The 17,550-nt window shown below is 37.0% G+C and overlaps 1 long non-coding RNA gene across 1 annotated transcript in view; it reads right to left on the bottom strand.

Annotated features, from left to right (window-relative positions):
• Nucleotides 1-17,550, bottom strand: part of LOC132692115 (uncharacterized) — a 35,053-nt gene that overhangs the window by 8,088 nt on the left and 9,415 nt on the right. Inside the window, exon 2 of the long non-coding RNA XR_009616184.1 lies at nucleotides 2,529-2,598. This is a non-coding gene — a long non-coding RNA (uncharacterized LOC132692115). The remainder of the gene's footprint in view (nucleotides 1-2,528; nucleotides 2,599-17,550) is intronic.

Genomic DNA, 17,550 nt, shown 5'->3' with positions numbered 1-17,550 from the left:
GGTGATTTAGAGGAGCAGCCAAGGTGTCTTTTGTTATGTTAATGAGGCAACGTTTGGAATGCACCTAAGGCTGGGGGCTGGTTGCCAGAAGAAACAATCACATGATTAGAAGGCTGGAACTTTCAGTCTCACCCACTAACCTCTGGTGAAAATAGAGGGGATGGAAGTTGAATCCATGGCAAATAGTCAATGATTTGATCAACCATGCCTATTATAATGAAGCCTCCATAAAATTCTCCAAAAAGACTTGGGTTTGGAGAGCTTCCGGGTTGGTGGCGAGCACATGGAGATCTGGGGAGAGAGGTGTGCCTAGAGACAACACAAAAACTCTGTGACCTTTCCCCATACTTTGTTCTGTGCATCTTTTTCATCTGGCTGTTCCTGAGTTATACCCTTTCATGATAAACTGGTAATCTAGTAAGTAAATGTTTTTCTGGATTCTGTGAGCCCAAGGTGAGGTTAATGGAAACCCGTGATCTATAGCCAGTAAGTTGGAAGTACAGGGAGCAACCTGGACTTTGACTTGCATCTGAAGTCCAAGGAGAATGTTTTTGGAACCTGAAAACTGAAGCTGATCTGTCAGAAGCACGGGCAACAATCTGCACTTATGATTGGCATCCGAAGGGGCAGGGCCAGAGGCAGTCTTGTAGGACTGAATCTTTAACCTGTGGGCTCTGATGCTATCTGTGGATAGACAGTGACAGAATTGAGGTGATACCTTGCTGGTGTCTGAAAATTGCTTGTTGGTGGTGAGGGAAACTCCTGCTTCTGTGCACTTTGGAAACTGGTCTCACAACACAAGAGTTACTCTTGGCAACTAGCTAGGCAGAACTCAGTGGGAGACTTTCCAGAATGTTTTCCAAATTCTTCAAAACTTATATGTATTACTTTGAGAATAAGAAACTAGCAGAAGAACTTACCTATTAATGATACATAATATTTTTTTCAAAAACCACTAGAAAGAAACATACTCACAAGGGTCACAGATGTGATTGACGAATATCAAACAACCTGTGTAAAAACTAAGAGGTGTGTTAAACCTCATAAGAGATTTCTATGTTAAAAAATATTATAGAAATAATATTCACAGAAGCATATAAACCAGATTTATTGTATCTTATAATCACTGAAAATTACTATTTTAAGTAACTCTGTGATCTTTACAAAAACAAAAATTACTCTGCATCACCAGATACACTAAAATATAAGTTAAAAAGGAAGTTAACAAGGAATATGCATGTGAAATGTGTCAATAACAAAATTAAGAACTTTTTATACTGAATCAATGTTTTGTGTTCCAAAGATTTTTAAGCATTTGGAAGTCTCAGGAAAATGGCAAATGTACTTTAAAATTCTGCCACATTTATTTCAAGGTTGCCAAAGCTGACCCAATATTTATTACTGGGAAATGTTCTCAGAGTCCTTTTTGAGGAATCATAAAAATTCTAACAAACGACTTAGTGCTGAAATGCAAGACAGGAGTCTCAGAGGAAAAGAGTCTAAGGTCAGTAAAAAGAATCTAACAAGGTTGTCCTACTCTGAAAAAATGAGGGCAGAATCAAATAAAACCACTTTACAGTTCCACTCATACAGCTAATCAAAAGATTCATTTGATTTTTGTTTAACTTATTTGGATAGGATTTAAGCTATTTTTATAAAATAATTTAAAATATTTGTGTTGTTCTCTGTTAAAACTAATCTGGATGCACCTAATATTAGTTTTACTTACATTATCAAGCTTGTTGCTAGATTTTATCTTTTATGAGAAATACTCATGATGAGGAATAGATAACAAAGAAAGGTCCTCTCACTTTCCTCATAGTTGCAATTTTAGTAGGATTTAAATCTGATATTTACTACGCACTTTATAATATTTTGTTTCAAAACATATAGAGTTTTGAAAGATTTACCATTGATTTTTAATGAATTAATAAAGAAAAGGAATATTTTAGCATCATGAAATTAACATGACTTTCAAACCAAAAAACATTAAGAAGTAGCATTGATTTCTGTGATAATCTTAAGTGCCCAGTACTTAAAAAACCACATCACATATAATAACACTCCCACCAAACTGCCATATATGACAAAAATATGCAAATTATATGTTACATATTTTCATAAGTATACATGTGCATATACATCCAATAAAATATCTTATTTTTGTCTAAGAGATAGGAAGTGTGTTTTTATTACGTTTAAACAAATGACACAAATGGCTTGTTGACAGAATCATGGACTGGACATCATTTCCAAAATTGTGACAAGGAGAGATTTGTAGCAGCCTGAGAACTATCAAAGTTTGCCAAGGAAAGGGTGATTTGTCATAACTGAATACGAATGTAACTTATATTCATTTACTGAAATCCAGTTTCTGGGGTGACTTCTGAGTTAAGCCGACTGGTAGCTAATAAAATGTCTGATCTGCTTTCACTGTTTTCATTCAAATTTTCATAAAAGCACAAAATAATAAATGTTTGAAACAGCTCCAGAAACTAAATAATTAATTGGATCAGTTTGCTACACACCATTGGAGGTTCTTGGTTTCAACGGTCAATCTGGTAGCATAATTTTCTCCACGTTCACAGAATATCCATTCTAGATGGGAGCGATAGAAGAGAAATGAACAAATAAATAACAGTAAAATCCTTCCATAAAATACAGAATGGTGCCCCCAATTTAATTATGTAAAATGAGCATTGTATTATATCAAAATCAATGGTTTAAACTGCCTCAAAATGTACAAAATTAAAGAGACTGATAGGCCTTGTCTTTCCGTTGTAGCCATTTAAAGCACACTTTTGCTCATCAAATCCGGCGTTTTCCCAGTTACATAGATCCAATAATACACTTGTAGGCGGCCCATCTATTTCATTCCTAGCGGCACCAAGATCACTTAGTCTCCGTCGGAGATCCACGCAGATAAAATACTCTGATTGCCAATTTGCCTCTCCTAGCCATTATAGTAAATTTACCCATTTTGTCTGTTACTGTTATCAGCTACTTTAAGAGGCCTTTGTCATGACCCAGGATTCCAGAAAGCCCATTTCAGTGGTGTTCTCTCCCACTACCGTGCTCTGCCTTTAGAAGACAGCCACTGCAGAGCCTTTTAAGGCTGCTGGGGCTCCTCATAGCCGTGTTCCCAGGGCTTTAGTGTAGCAGTTATCCTCCCGGCCCTCCCCACAAGTGCTTTTTACTGGGCCAAATTATCAACAAACAGTTGGCAAGAGAGTCTGGTAAATGTATTTGCAGAACACAGTTTCCTAAGATAAAACCAATGCTGAGGAAGTTCAGAGAATTAATCATAGAGCAAATAGGTAAAAGAGCACCATAATCATGCATAAATCTTGTTTGTTTTAGCAGATAAAGGTAGCCAAAACTAGTCAGAAGGGGGTGAGGATTAGCCACTTCCTCCACCATCTCAAAACCAGATAACAAAATCAGATCGCAGAGCCAAATTTGTCACGAATTCCAACATTGCTCTACTTCATCTTCTTATTAAGCGATATAAAATCATTCATACATTTCTTCCGCAGGCTCGATTATGTTTCAAGGGTTTTTTGTTTGCTTGTTTTTTTATGTACTCTAAACCCATGTTGATGGAAGGTCACTTACAGATGACAAGACACCATCTTACAGACAAATTCTATGATACTGGTAGTCGACACCATGCAGCCTTCTGGACACAGGATCATTTAGAATTCAAATTACAGCACTATCCTTAATGATACTTACAAGGCATTTTCTAGAATGTTATCCATATGCACGCAAAAGTGAAATGTATTCTGTTTTAACTGAACCTGTTTTAATTGGTGAGCATATTGGCTATCTCCAATATGACCTCTGAGAGCTCATTTTTTAACAGCTATTAAGCTAATTACAAAACTACAAATACCACTAATTAGATCTCCCGTTTGCAAGATTCATTATACCAGGTTAAAAAAGTCTGTCATGTTAAGGACAGAAATAATTGTTGCTGTCGTGACCCTGAAGTATGGCGTTTCAGAATAATTCTAGCTAACCACCTCTTCGGTGTGAATTCCTCATTAGATCAGATTATTGTTCCTAGAATGTAGCTTAACTAATGAGTATACACATTTCAATTACTGTCTGTGCTGAAATAGTTTAAAATAAATTAGAGGCATTGCAATGATTTATTTTTCTGCTTTGGTGGTGGGGGTTGGGGTTTCTTAACTTTCCAAATTGAATTCAATCCCTCACCTTTCCCTCCCCGTTTCAATAATGGAGGGGGTGATGTGGTGTAATTAAAGAACCCACACAGTGACTAGAATCTTAGCTTCACCAATTGTCCTAACTTCTTTCAGACAGAACTTCATTATCTTTTGCATAGTTGTCTGCCACTGAATCTTATTTCGTTTCTAACTTTGTGGTCTTCCCAACTTCCAGTACATTAATTATTTGTTTGTCAATTTCTTTTAATTTCAATTCAGAGAATTAATTATAGAGCAAATAGGTAAAAAGGCAATCTCCTTTTAGAAATTTCTCAACAACTTCTTGCTGCTTCCTCATAACAACTAAATCCTAAATATTACATTCAATGCTAATAATGATCTAACCTCGATCTCTCTTTTGATTTTTATTGCTTACCATTCTCTACCTCTTTTTTCCTATATTCCCTCTATTCCAAATTATTTATGTTTCCCCAACATGCTAAATTGTTTTAAATGACAAAATATTTACATGCCTGTTCTTCTTGCTTGAATTCGCTTTTTCTTCTTCATTGGGTTGATCTCAATTCATCTTTTAAATTTAAATGTTACTTTCCAAAATATTTTCTTCTGATAGCCTGGGTCACAATAGGTCGGATGCCCCATACACGAACCTCTAGAAATCACACAGTTCCTTAAAATATAAAGCTTCACCACTACATTATAATTATCTTTATCTTTTCTTTTCCAATTGTCTGTGAGCTCTCCAAGGCCATGGATCTTATCTATGACTTTGAATCCTCAAACCTTAGAACACAGTTTTGCAAAATAGAAACATAATGATTGCAACTTAATTTGTTTCAAATAAGTTTGTAGGTCTGTGATTTGGGGCCTGTACTTCCATTTTCTTTACCATGGTTTCTTTATCTAGAAAGCTGTGGGTAGCTTTCACCACATGTCTAATTTATCATTTTCTTTATCAAGATCAATGCACCAAAAATCTATTTATCCATTTACTTTACAATGCTATGCTTTGAGGGGCCTGGGTAGTTCGGTTGGTTAAGTGTCCGACTTTGAATCAGGTCATGATCTCACAGTTCATGGGTTTGAGTCCTGCTTTGGGTTCTGTGGTGACAACTCAGAGCCTGGAGCCTGCTTCAGATTCTGTGTCTCCCTGTCTCTCTGTCCCACCCCTGCTTATGTTCTCTCTCTCTCTCTCCAATAAACATTAAAAATATTTAAAAAATGAAATGCTTTGGAATATTAATGCCCAAAAGATTATTTTGTTTGAGATAAGGAAAAAAGACATGAATCCTTGTTGCTTTAAAAAAGCATTGAAGTTTCTGAAAGTATGGAAGCAAGATTAAAATCTCATAGAAAAGAGAATTGGAAGAAAAGAACTTGAAATATATATTTAAAATAACAAATAAAAGTTGTAAATGGTGTTTCTTCAAAACAACCAAGATGCGTTGTCTTTAAGGCCCGAAGTGGGGCTCCAGAATTCTACTGCTCAGAGACATTAGTACTGAGCTTTAATGCATTAAGAGATTTTCCACACAAGCTCTCAATTATGCAGGCTGTGCCTCTCTTAATGTTTTGAAAGCCACCCCACCTACACTGAATCGTCGTTTCTTCATACTGGCATTCTCTTTATTGATTTTTTTGCCTGTCTTATCCTAGGGCTTTTACATCATGTTTTCACATCTGCCTGCCTTACACACACACACACACACACACACACACACACACACACACGATGGTACAAGGATGCTTCTCTGGGGGATTTAATCATCAATTTATATACTGAGAAATCTCCTTTCTCCATACTACCTTATAGGTTTCCCAAAAGGTTTATGAAAGTAGTATCAAAATTATTACTATCTTTTCAGTTGAGGGGAAAAGCCTGACCCATCAAATCAGATCATGGAATTTATATATACATTCATTTACACACAAACATAATACTTATGCATAGACACATGTATATATGGTAGGACTGACACTTTCTAATACACATTATTAAATGTTATATAACATTGTTACATATTAATTATATATGAGTAATATATTCAGCATTCTGTATTCTAAAGTCCTTCCTTACATATAACATATGATCTCAGTTCATAAGATACTTACAAATAATTAACAAGTTGGGAAAAACACATACATAAATACTTCAGACACTGAACTTCTCTCAATTTCTCAAACAAGTCATTCTTTTTCCCATTAAGGGCCTTTGCATGTGATGCTTTCTCTACCTGGAAGTGTTTTAATATTTACTCTTCTTCTGCTTTAGGCTAAACCTTAACTTCTCAGGGAGGTCCTTCCTGAACTTTCAACCTAAATTTTGCTTCTCTCTTTTGCCTCCTCTCATAGTACTATAATCTGTCTTTATGTAGTGCATATCAATTTGTTTGTCCATGGTCGTATACCTATTGGCTAGCACAGTGCTAACTCATCAAAGATGCTATTATATTTTCTTCCTTCCTTCTTCCTTCCTTCCTTCCTTCCTTCCTTCCTTCCTTCCTCCCTTCCTTCTTTCCTCCCTCCTTTCTTTCTTTCTTTCTTTCTTTCTTTCTTTCTTTCTTTCTTCATTCTTTCTTTCTTTCTCTATCCTCTTCCTTCCATCTATTGGAAGGATGAGTACATGAATCAATTAATTAATAAGAGAGAAAAATATAAAGAATGAAGAATGGTGGGAATTCCTAAACTACAGCCATATAATAGCTTTCAACTTTTCTTTGAGACTGGGTCATGTACTGCCTGAAGAGCTGAGATGACCTGGGAGGCAGAATGACAAGATAAATAAAGGCAGTCAAGTGCACGTACAACTCCGATGATTATAATTTCTCTGCTGTAGACAGAGGTGATTCCATTGCTGTGTAAAGCCTTCATTCTCGTCTGAGACTTCTGCCTTGGAACTTTAGCACTCTTAGGGTTGTACCTACCTACCCACCTAAAATCAGCATCCCTCAGTCACTGAGCTAGTATTAAAATGTGCAATGCTATTTAATATGATAAAATTTACCTTCATCTACTTTGGCAAATAAAATCTGGGATCTGGCCATCACCTGGCCTGGCTGTACCTTCCACATCTAATCTAAAACACTTCATTCTGCTGACAGAGCCTTACCCCTGTTCTCTCGTAATCCTGGTGCCACTCCAACTTCTCGGTAGCCTCACCAACAGTCCTTTGAGCTCCCCATTTATTTCCATTCTGTCAGCACCACCATTCCTCATCCTAGCCAGCGTGGACAACCCATGCAGCGGACACTTGTCTTTTGGTTTCATTTTTTCTTTCCTTTGGCTGCTAAGCCCCTTGGACATGTTCCTATGGCCATTGTTATAAAAGCCAGATACTTGCTTTCCCAGGTTCTGGTGTAAAGAGTTTCCTAGCCTGTTCCATTCAAACACATCATGTAAAATTAAAAATTAGTGATGTAAAACGCGGTGAGAAAAGTTGGCACCACAAAGAGTCCATTCTGGTAAAGGCAGCATGAACTGCGTCCAATTTCAATGGAGCCAGTGACTGAGTTTTCTACGCACAACAACCACTACCCAGTGCTGGTTCTCGCTGTGCAGTTATTTGTGTAGATCTGTGTTGTCACAGATGTTATCTGTGGAATATCTATGCTGAAGTGTGGGCTCTGAAAAGATAGCTGCATACCTCCCCTGTAGAACTTTGAAGGGTGACCCTAGTTGCTTTTCTCTTTTAACCAGCTTTTAAGCCTTATGTTCTGGTCCACCCTTAAGAATTTCCTTTTCTGATTAAACTAGCCCAAACTGATTTCAACTACGTACACTCCCTATAGAGGCATTCATCTGCTGGAATTTAAGAATACAAGATTTGTACTCTTCGGCTCAAATGCTGGCTCTACGACTTAGTAGCCATTGGACCTCGGACAAGTTGTTTCCCCTCTTTGTGCTTTGGTTTCTTCATCTGTCATGTGAGGATAAAAGCTGTAGCTACCTCTGGAGGATTCTGTGAGGAGTGCTTGGCACACTATAAATATTATGTGAGTATTTGCTATCGTTCCAATTAGTAATTGCATTTGGTCGATCATATAAACTTCTTTCCCACCAGCAACTTTTTTATCGTGCCTTTATTTTAATGCAGTTACTTACTTACTTGCCTGTCTTAGTATTTATTGTAGCACTTATTTGAGGCATATTTCTAATAATGTCACCCAGAAAACCCAAGTGTAAATCTGCATCACAAAATCAGCTCCCATTTGACTTTAAGGGACACTTATGAAGACCAGGCTGACTTGTTGCTGTGTCACACAAGCACCCGTGTGGGTCCTGATGACCAGCTTTCACTGGTGACTGCTCAAAGCCTCTTCTGTTCCCTGAAATGACTATTTCAGAGCATCATCTACATGTCCATTCTTTTATTTTGAGATAATTTAGACCAACTGATATCAGCCACTCAAATTGCTTGAATGTGTGACTTTCATGCTTTGTCTCCACTTCCTTAATTAACCCTCTCTAGTATGTCTTGCGACTTCATTGTACTGAGATCATTCTCATTAAAGTCCCCAGAACTCTCCCAGTTGCCAGGCTCCAAGGATAATTTCAGGCCTTATCACACTGTAACTTGCTACATCATGTAACAGCATTACACACATCATCCTTATAACTCCTTAACCCTTTGATTTTCATAACCACATGCTTTCCTGGTTATTTTCATATCTCTGTGCCTCTTGTGAACACTTCTTCCATTGTTCATGCTTGCATTTTTAAAAATGTTTTTAAGATTATTTATTTATTTTGAGAGTGAGAGCAGGGGAGGGGCAGAAGGAGAGGAAGAGAGAGAATACCAAACAGGCTCCCTGCTGTCAGCATAGAGCACGATGTGGGGCCTGAACCCACTAACTGCCAAGATCATGATCTGAGCCTAAACCGAGTCGGATTCGTAACTAACTGAGCCGCTCAGGCGCCCCTCATGCTTATATGTTTGGTGTCCTCATGACTGAACACAAAGCACAGACTCCTTGACCAGTCTCCCAGTTTCAGTTACCACCAACACACTGATGTTCCCAAATTGATATCTTGAGTCCATACCTTTGCCTGAACTCCATCGTATATTCTGGGCATTGTGCACATGCACCTGCTTGAAAGCTTATGCATGGTTAGTTCTAGGGAACTGGGATAAGTACAGGGCTCTGTGCTCAGCAGAGACAGAGAATTTAAAGGTGATATGTGTGACGATTGAAGCAATGCTATGAATACCTTGAGCAGCAGAAAGTCAGAAGATTGAGAAATGTGAAAAAAGAATTGTCTGGTAATTGATAATCTAATCTCTTTGTAAAGAACTCTCCTACTTTAATGCCTTACTGTAAAGAAGCATGTAACTTCGATGGTCAGGACTTGTGAATGTAAGAAAAATGATAGCGAGGATAAAATGATTACACAGCAATGTCTACTGCACCCAGAAAAACATTGTTTAATGGTATTCAACATAAAGGGTTAAATTCTATTATTTCTGCTCAGCAAAAGATCTGATTTTCGCTCAGAGCCCCTCAGGAAGTTACTTCCTCTCCACGAAATGGAATATAATAGACTTCTCTGTCCCTGTAGTGTGACCCAGAATGTAAAAGGAACCAATTATATTAGCACATCAAAAGTCTGAGAGAAACAGCATTTCATGATATCTGAAATTAGGAATAGGCATTTTCCACAGCATTTTGGGTAGATACAGTTTCTTTAACAAATATAATTGGTACTTTTTTATTCAAAATCTGACAGCAGAATAAATGCGGTAAGGTAGCCTGAGCAATCACTGTTCTGATAGAAGAAAGTGACATCCAGGGCAAACCACACCAGAATGGGGACATTGTGCGTCACCAGAAGATGAGCAGCAGAACTTGCACAGAGATAGAAGGCGAAGAATTTTGACTAAAACAGAGATATTATGTCAGCCACTAGTGATGCGCTTTACTAAACCTTAGTAAAGAAAAAAAAAATAGGGACATCTGGGGGCACCTGAGTGGCTCAGTCGGTTAAGCATACAACTTTGGCTCAGGTCATGATCTCACGGTCTGTGAGTTCGAGCCCTGCGTGGGGATCTGTGTTAATAGCTCGGAGCCTGGAGCCCGCTTCAGATTCTGTGTCTCCCTCTCTCTCTGTCACTCATACTCTGTCTCTCTGTCTCTCTGTCTCTCAAAAGTAAATAAACATAAAAAAATAGGGATGTCTGAGTGGCTCAGTAGGTTAAGCATCAAACTCCTGAGTTCAGTTCAGGTCACAACCTCACGGTTCATGAGTTTGAGACCCACATGGAGTTCCATGCTGGCAATGCAGAGTCTGCTTGAGATTCTGCTTTCCTCTCTCCCTCTCTTTCTCTCTGCTCCCCACCCCCTCCTCGCCCACCGTCCCCCACTCATTTGAACTGTCTCACTCAAAATAAATAAATAAACTTAAAAAAATAGAATATGAAAATCACGCATATAAGTTATATATTTTTCATATTGTTATGACTAAATTTCTATACAGTACATATTTCTCAATCACAATCTGGGTCAAACATTAGAAGAGAAACTTTTATTGTTTTTGTAAAAATTAAGTTAAATGACCACTGCAGGGAATGAGATGTGGGCTAGGTAAGATATTTCCTGAAAAATGCAGTGAAGTTTCACATACTCAGAGCAGACAAAGCCAGCCCAAGCAAGCAGGAAAATCTATAGTTTTCTGTGTTAATAAGTTGATTTTTATCTGAAAGTTCATTTCTGTGTGCTTGACAACATCTGTAAGGATATTCATTGAATGAAATGATACCCTCCCCTCAATGCTATTATTGTATTATAACTTATATAAGTTTAAATGCTTTATGAATATATTTTACACTAAATTTAAAATAATGATTTATAAGTACACAATTTATATGCAAGATTTATTTACTCATTCCTTTTTTGTATTAATGTTGTATTGAATTCCTACTAATTGCATACCCGATTTTTGGTGATGTGTATATATCAATAATTAGAACAGGTGTAGTGTCTGCTTTCTTGGAGTTTTTATTCCAGTTGAGTGGAGAGTAAAATAATACATGAGTCGAAATAAAAATCAATATATGTTGTAAAGCCAACAGTAGTGAGGAAAGATAATAGTAATTAGGCAGGTCTTCTCTGAGCAGACGAGAGTTGGGCTGAGACCTAATTAGGTAAGGGAGTGAGGTGTGAGAATATTGAAGAGAAGAGCACTATAGGCAGCAATAATGCCCTGTGGTGGAAAACACTGAATTCAGGGGACAAGAAGGTTATGTGGGAGAAATTGTGGGAAAGACGGGTGCCATCAAGAACGGCTGCCAGATTTGACTTGAACTATTGCATAAATGAAGGTCTTAACTACAGAGACGGAGCAAAGTTGCAGAGGGCAAAGCTCTGGGTTAAATTAGTTAAAGTTCGGTCAGGGAAACAGATACCATTCTATGACTTATAAGAGAGCAGCAGATTTTACACAGGGAATTAGAAGATAACAAAACAACAGGAGGGGCCCAGGGAGCAAAGATCTAGCAGCAAAGAGCTCCAAGACATCAGGGAGTGCAGAAATGACAGCAAATTGCCATTAATGATTTCTATTTCCTGGAGCACCAAAATGAGTGATGCAGAAGGAGATATCCCAACACTCCCTCTATGAAAACGCCACTCCTATTGTCTGCCAAAGCCTATATGGATCTTTATTTTTCTGCCTGAACAACATTGACTTTGGATCAATTGTCCCATATCAGGATATGTGTTGGTTACTCCAGTCAAGAAACCACATCTGGTACCATGGCCATAACAGAGTCATCAACTGATTGTATTTACGATAATCCCTGTCATTTCTCAAGGCATATTTAAGCATAACAGGTGAGTTAAACGAAAACCTACCATGAAAGACATCTTTCAGGTGTTTCATGGTGGCCTTCAATTCTGTCATTCTTCCAGGGATGTAGTACTGGTTTCAGTTTTCCACTTTATTAAAACGTAAATTAATGGTGGAGGGAAATTAGTTCCAGGAACTTCCATTTGGTCCTTCCTAATATAATAGATGTTAATTCAAGGGGCAATTTAGTTAAAGAAGGAATTCTGCGAATTTCCAAATAAGGAGAAAAACTCATGGATGAATCCACAAACATGCTGCATGCACTCTAACATAGACTCTGTCCAAAACTCCAATTATCGCCAAACTGCCACAATCTCCTCTGATTCACGGGTCACAGTGATGTTTTAGATCCCTAAAAATTTTTATTTCAAACACAGCATTCATTAATTCTTCAAAATCTTGAGTATTTTTTTTTCTCTAGACCGCAGTCACCCTTTTAAATGGCCACAAGAACATTGTGGGAGAAATGGAAGATTTGGAGAGTAAGTGCTTGGCAATGTCTCTAGTACTTGTTCTAGCAGATCCATCATCCACTTCTTTCATGGGATATGGGACAGAAAAGTTTCTCATGCCTGAAATGGAGAGAGAATTCATGACTGTCCATTACGGTGATCCAATCAAGTGAATCAGTGACTCACCAAACAAGAAACTATTTTCCGACTACATAAATTAAGGAAGAATTTAGTAGTATGCTCATCTATTTCAGTTCCACAAACCCCGTGATCAATTCAGGATGGCCGGATATTGCTGCTCGCCCAGCTTCCTCACGCTGCCTCCAGCCCTGCTTCCCATTACACCTGTCACGCTTACTGTGTCATCAGGATTTGAGCACAAGCACATGGTTTCTGTCCCTCCAGCATCTTGCCTTTCATATGAATATCAGCAAACTATCTTCATGGCAACATTTCTCACTTCTCTTCCTGCTTGCTGAGTATAGTCCCAGAGGTTTTTTAAGAATGCCCCTTCACCATGGGGTGCCTGCGTGGCTCAGTTGGTTAAGTGTCAGACTGTTGATTACCGCTCAGATCTTGATCTTCCAGTTACAGGATCAAACCCCAGGCTGAGCTCTGTGCTGACAGTCAAGAGCCTTCTTGGGATCCTCTCTCTTACTCACTCTCTGCCCCTCCCCTGTGCTCTTTCTCTCAAAATAAGTAAACTTAAAAAATAATATGTCAAAACATAAAGAAAAAAGAAGAATGTCCCTCCACCAATATTCTTACTGCTGTGGTCAAGTGAATTGTCCTTTGGTCCCTCCAAAGGGAAATAGTTGGGTGAGCAGTTCACCATCACTGATCTGTGTAAACATTCCTATCACTCTAATTCTTTGGATTCCTTGCTCTAAAAGACACCACAAGATTTCTGGTATCTCACTTTTTTCTAATGAAGATCACTATGGTGTCCAGGTTTTTGTTAACCAACTAAGCAAACTATTATTGCCATTCCTAGATGGTTGAACTAACATGGAATTCTGAATGTGTGGCAAATGTTCCCATGTTGATAAACATGGCTACTTTTAATGTTATATTCTTCCTCCTTATTCTCACACCTTTCAAACCCATTCTAATTTATATTTTCTAGATTTCTGCTGATACACATTTGTAAAATTTTGCAATTCTTTTGATGTGTAAGTTATCTTGACCTACATAGGATCTCATTCACTTTATTAGTTTCTAAGTCTTTAAATAAAAATGCTAATATATGTGGGATTTATAAAGAATGGCTATCCCCTTATAAGATAACTGTATTAAGTAAGGACATTGGAAGTATTTGAGCAACGAGAGTATAACCTTAGACGGGGAAGAAGGTGGCGACTCTAACTGCAAATGAATTTGAAGTAGATACTTAGGTTCATTGGCATTCACTCAAATCTGCCTCACTCCAATTCACAGTTCCCAAAATGAGACCTAAAGTTTCATATAAAATTACCAATAACACTGTGAATGAATTTGTGCTATAATTCAACAGTTCATAGTTGACTGATTGTTCTCCACAGAAGTATGTGGGAAGAAGGAGGGGATATTAATCATGGAGTCCCATTAGTCCTCTGAACCATGTCTTTGTCTATGAATGTAGACCAAGCTTGTCATTTTCTTTCTGTTGCCCTTCAGTGTATTCAGAAGCAGTCAGTCCTTCCCAGATTTTTGTACTCATATTTTCATGATAATATTTTATAGCAATAACTACTTTATCATCCCAAGCAAGCCTGCTTCTGATAGAAACTTCATTCCATAAGAGGTAATTTACCTAATTAATTTGCTACTTCATACCATGGAAAAACAGTGTCTCTATTCCCACCAGTGATGAGAACATTACTGCTTTCATGTCTAACCAGAACAAGGAATCAATTAATTCTATCTTTGATGGTCTATTTCCTCACTGATTGAGAATTCAAGGTTGGACCAAAATATAAGAATTACTCTCATATTATGAACAAGAAGACATTCAAATATATGGAATGAGAAATTATTGAATGGCTGGAGACAAAAAGATCAGGGGAAGTCACCGCTCGCTTTAGGGAATCACTAAGCACAGACATCGTGAAAAGTGCTTGCATTTATCTTAGCAGCTTCTTGCAACAAAGTGAATAATTCACAAGAGAACGCAAGGAAGGTGCTGAGCAAAACCACATTTCCTTATAACTACCATAAAAGTAATTGCTTCTCCTTCTATACCATCACTTAAATTCCAGACAACTGTTTCTCATTAGCAGAATCTATATTGAAACTCTGGTAAAGGATTTTCAGAAATAAACTTCCAATTTCTCTAGGTTTTGATTTCTGTATTTAGAAGGGGGAGAAAAGAAATTAGTGAAAATGAATACTGATTAAAAAAAAAAAAAAAGACAAAGAAAACGAAGTTTGGAATACCTAGTAAGCATGGATGAGGTGATAAACTAGAAAGCTGGACATACACTCTGGCAATCAGAAGAAAGGTCCAGGATAATAATCCACAATTTCAAGTACAGAGTGTAGATACATTTTAAAGTCACTGTTGCTCTGCAATGAGAACCCTTTGAAGTGCGTATAGATAGAGAATAGAGAAGGTTCCCTGACTGTGCCTTAGGCCATTCCAATATTATACATGAGAGAAAGAGCATGGATTCGTTTATTCCACCCAGGAAACAGAGACCAATCAGGGTTTGATGAGAGAGGAAAACTAAGAAAGCATGGATCCCAAATTCAAGCAAGTAACATGTTTCAAGAAGTAAGAGGCCATTAATCATGTTAAAAAATGCAGCTAAGAGGTTGCATAAGTTGAGGACTCTGAAATGACCATGCGTTTTAGAAAACTAGAGGTTCTTTTACGTAGGCAAGAGCACTTTTGGTAGAATGGTGGGAGAATGAAGACCTTTTGTAAAGTTAACCTGGATTTAAAAAGTGATCACTAATCACTATACAAGACACATATGTTAAGATCATATAATATGTGGATATCTTTCTCTTGTCATAAAAACGAACTATGCAACTAACAAAGTAACAAATCCTGTAAATCCATTATCACTGTGACCAAATGCCTTAGAAATTAAATAAGACTTTCAATAATCCAGTTGGTGAATGATAGGGTCTTGGACTGTCCTGGTAGAGAAAAGTGGGCAAATCACGATATAGGGAGGCAAGGCACCTTAGTGAGTAAATCTGTTGACAATGATAATATATAAATTCTCCCGTTGGCTCAGTGTGAGGTACTAAAAAAAAAAACTTTAAATTATTTGTCACGGGAGAATTAGTGCAGATTCCCATGTTATCAACCCAATACCTTCTAACTGAATAATACACCCTACAGAAAATAATATTTAGAGTCAAAAGTAAAGGAAAATAACTTCTGAACTCTGGTATGTATTAGATTTATGCATATTTACTCCTCCAAAATCTTCTCTGATGTTAATCCCATTTGTCAAATGATGTAACTGAGGCTCTGAGTGACAATTTGTCCCCAGTCTAGTCAATGCTAGACCTGGGGTTCAAACGCAAGCCTAAGCCAACTCTTTCCACTTTGACTACTCTTGGTTTTAATTTTCTTTTATTATTGGGAAAATGGTGTATATATATATTATATATGTGATTAAATATATTTATTATATTAAAATATAGAAACATTCCCCCCTACAACATGCTAGGCTTTATGACAGATAAGATTAAATGAGACAACTATGGACCAGTATTTTATAAACCACAGACCTACAGAACATTAGAGACACAACAGGATTTACAGATCATTTTTTAAATATTTTTAAAATAAGGACTTTGAATTACATATACCAATTTTTCAAAGGGGGAGATTTTAAAATCAAAGTCAGATATAAAACAAACAAAAACAAGTATACTAGAATTATAATGACCTGGTGAATTTTAGGCAAATCCCACACTTACCCAGGAAAAATTTTGAAGATGTTCAACTATATATTCTCAACAGTCTCCCAGTTCTGTGAAGATTATAGAGATGAATAAAGCATCAGAAATGTAGAGCAAAAAGCTTGCAAGAGTGAAGGAGACTGAGAATTCCAGCTAATGATAGCAACAAAAGATTCCAGTGACATTCTGAACATAATATCATTGGTAAGCTAATAAAGTAAAATGTCTGCACTCAGTCTATTTAGAGAAAGAGCCTTATGCATTTTTTAAATAGAACTTGGGGAAGGAGTTCTGAAAAATCAATAGGCTTAGCAATCTGAAATGTCAAATTAAAACTTACTTTATAATTAATCGTACTGTGAAATCTATTGATCTGGTAGCCAAACAAATACAATTTACAGATAAGGTAATATCACGATCTACCTTTTAATGCATTGTTTTTTATTAAAATTCCAGATGTGTTATTTCAAACTGAGAACATAAGATTATAAAATAATGATCTGATTTCTATCATCTCAGAAATTTTAAATACCATGAATTAAATGTCAGATGCTTAAATTTTGGCATGAAATCAAAAGCTGTTTTATTTCTTGTTCTGTTAAAATCAGTATTATTTTTGTTCAGAACATATTAAGTATATCAAATAAAAGAATATTTATGTAAAAAGACTGCATAAATTTAAAATCAATATTTGATTTACTTATACAAATTTTCTATGTCACCTCTCCCTCCCACCTTATCTTAAATCTTACATCCATTTTTCTATTTACTTAGAAAATGTTTGGTCTAGAACAGAATGACAATAAAGAAGGACCAGCAAGCTAATGTCACAAAACCTGTTTGTGACTCTAAAACTTTGATATTATGCTCTATGCCTAAGTGTCAATGGTTCCTTAATAAAATAGAAAAAAAATAGAAAGTTATGAAAAAAATATCTTAGTTTTAAACCATATGTCTCCAATAAAACACTTGCATAATTAGAAACACAGCTACATTTCAGTGAAGTTAAAACTAGACATAATCAGGAACAGAGCAATTAAATTATAACCGAGTATGGGGCCCATCTATACCATAACATAGGTGGTAGCAGTACATTAGAAATATTGGTAACAAGGGGCACCTGGGTGGCTCAGTCGGTTGGGCGGCTGACTTTGGCTCAGGTC

The sequence above is a fragment of the Panthera onca genome, chromosome B1 (genome assembly GCF_046562875.1).
Source record: "Panthera onca isolate mPanOnc1 chromosome B1, mPanOnc1 haplotype 2, whole genome shotgun sequence".
Classification (NCBI taxonomy): Eukaryota; Metazoa; Chordata; class Mammalia; order Carnivora; family Felidae; genus Panthera; species Panthera onca.
This window is presented reverse-complemented; position numbering and strand designations above follow the sequence as displayed.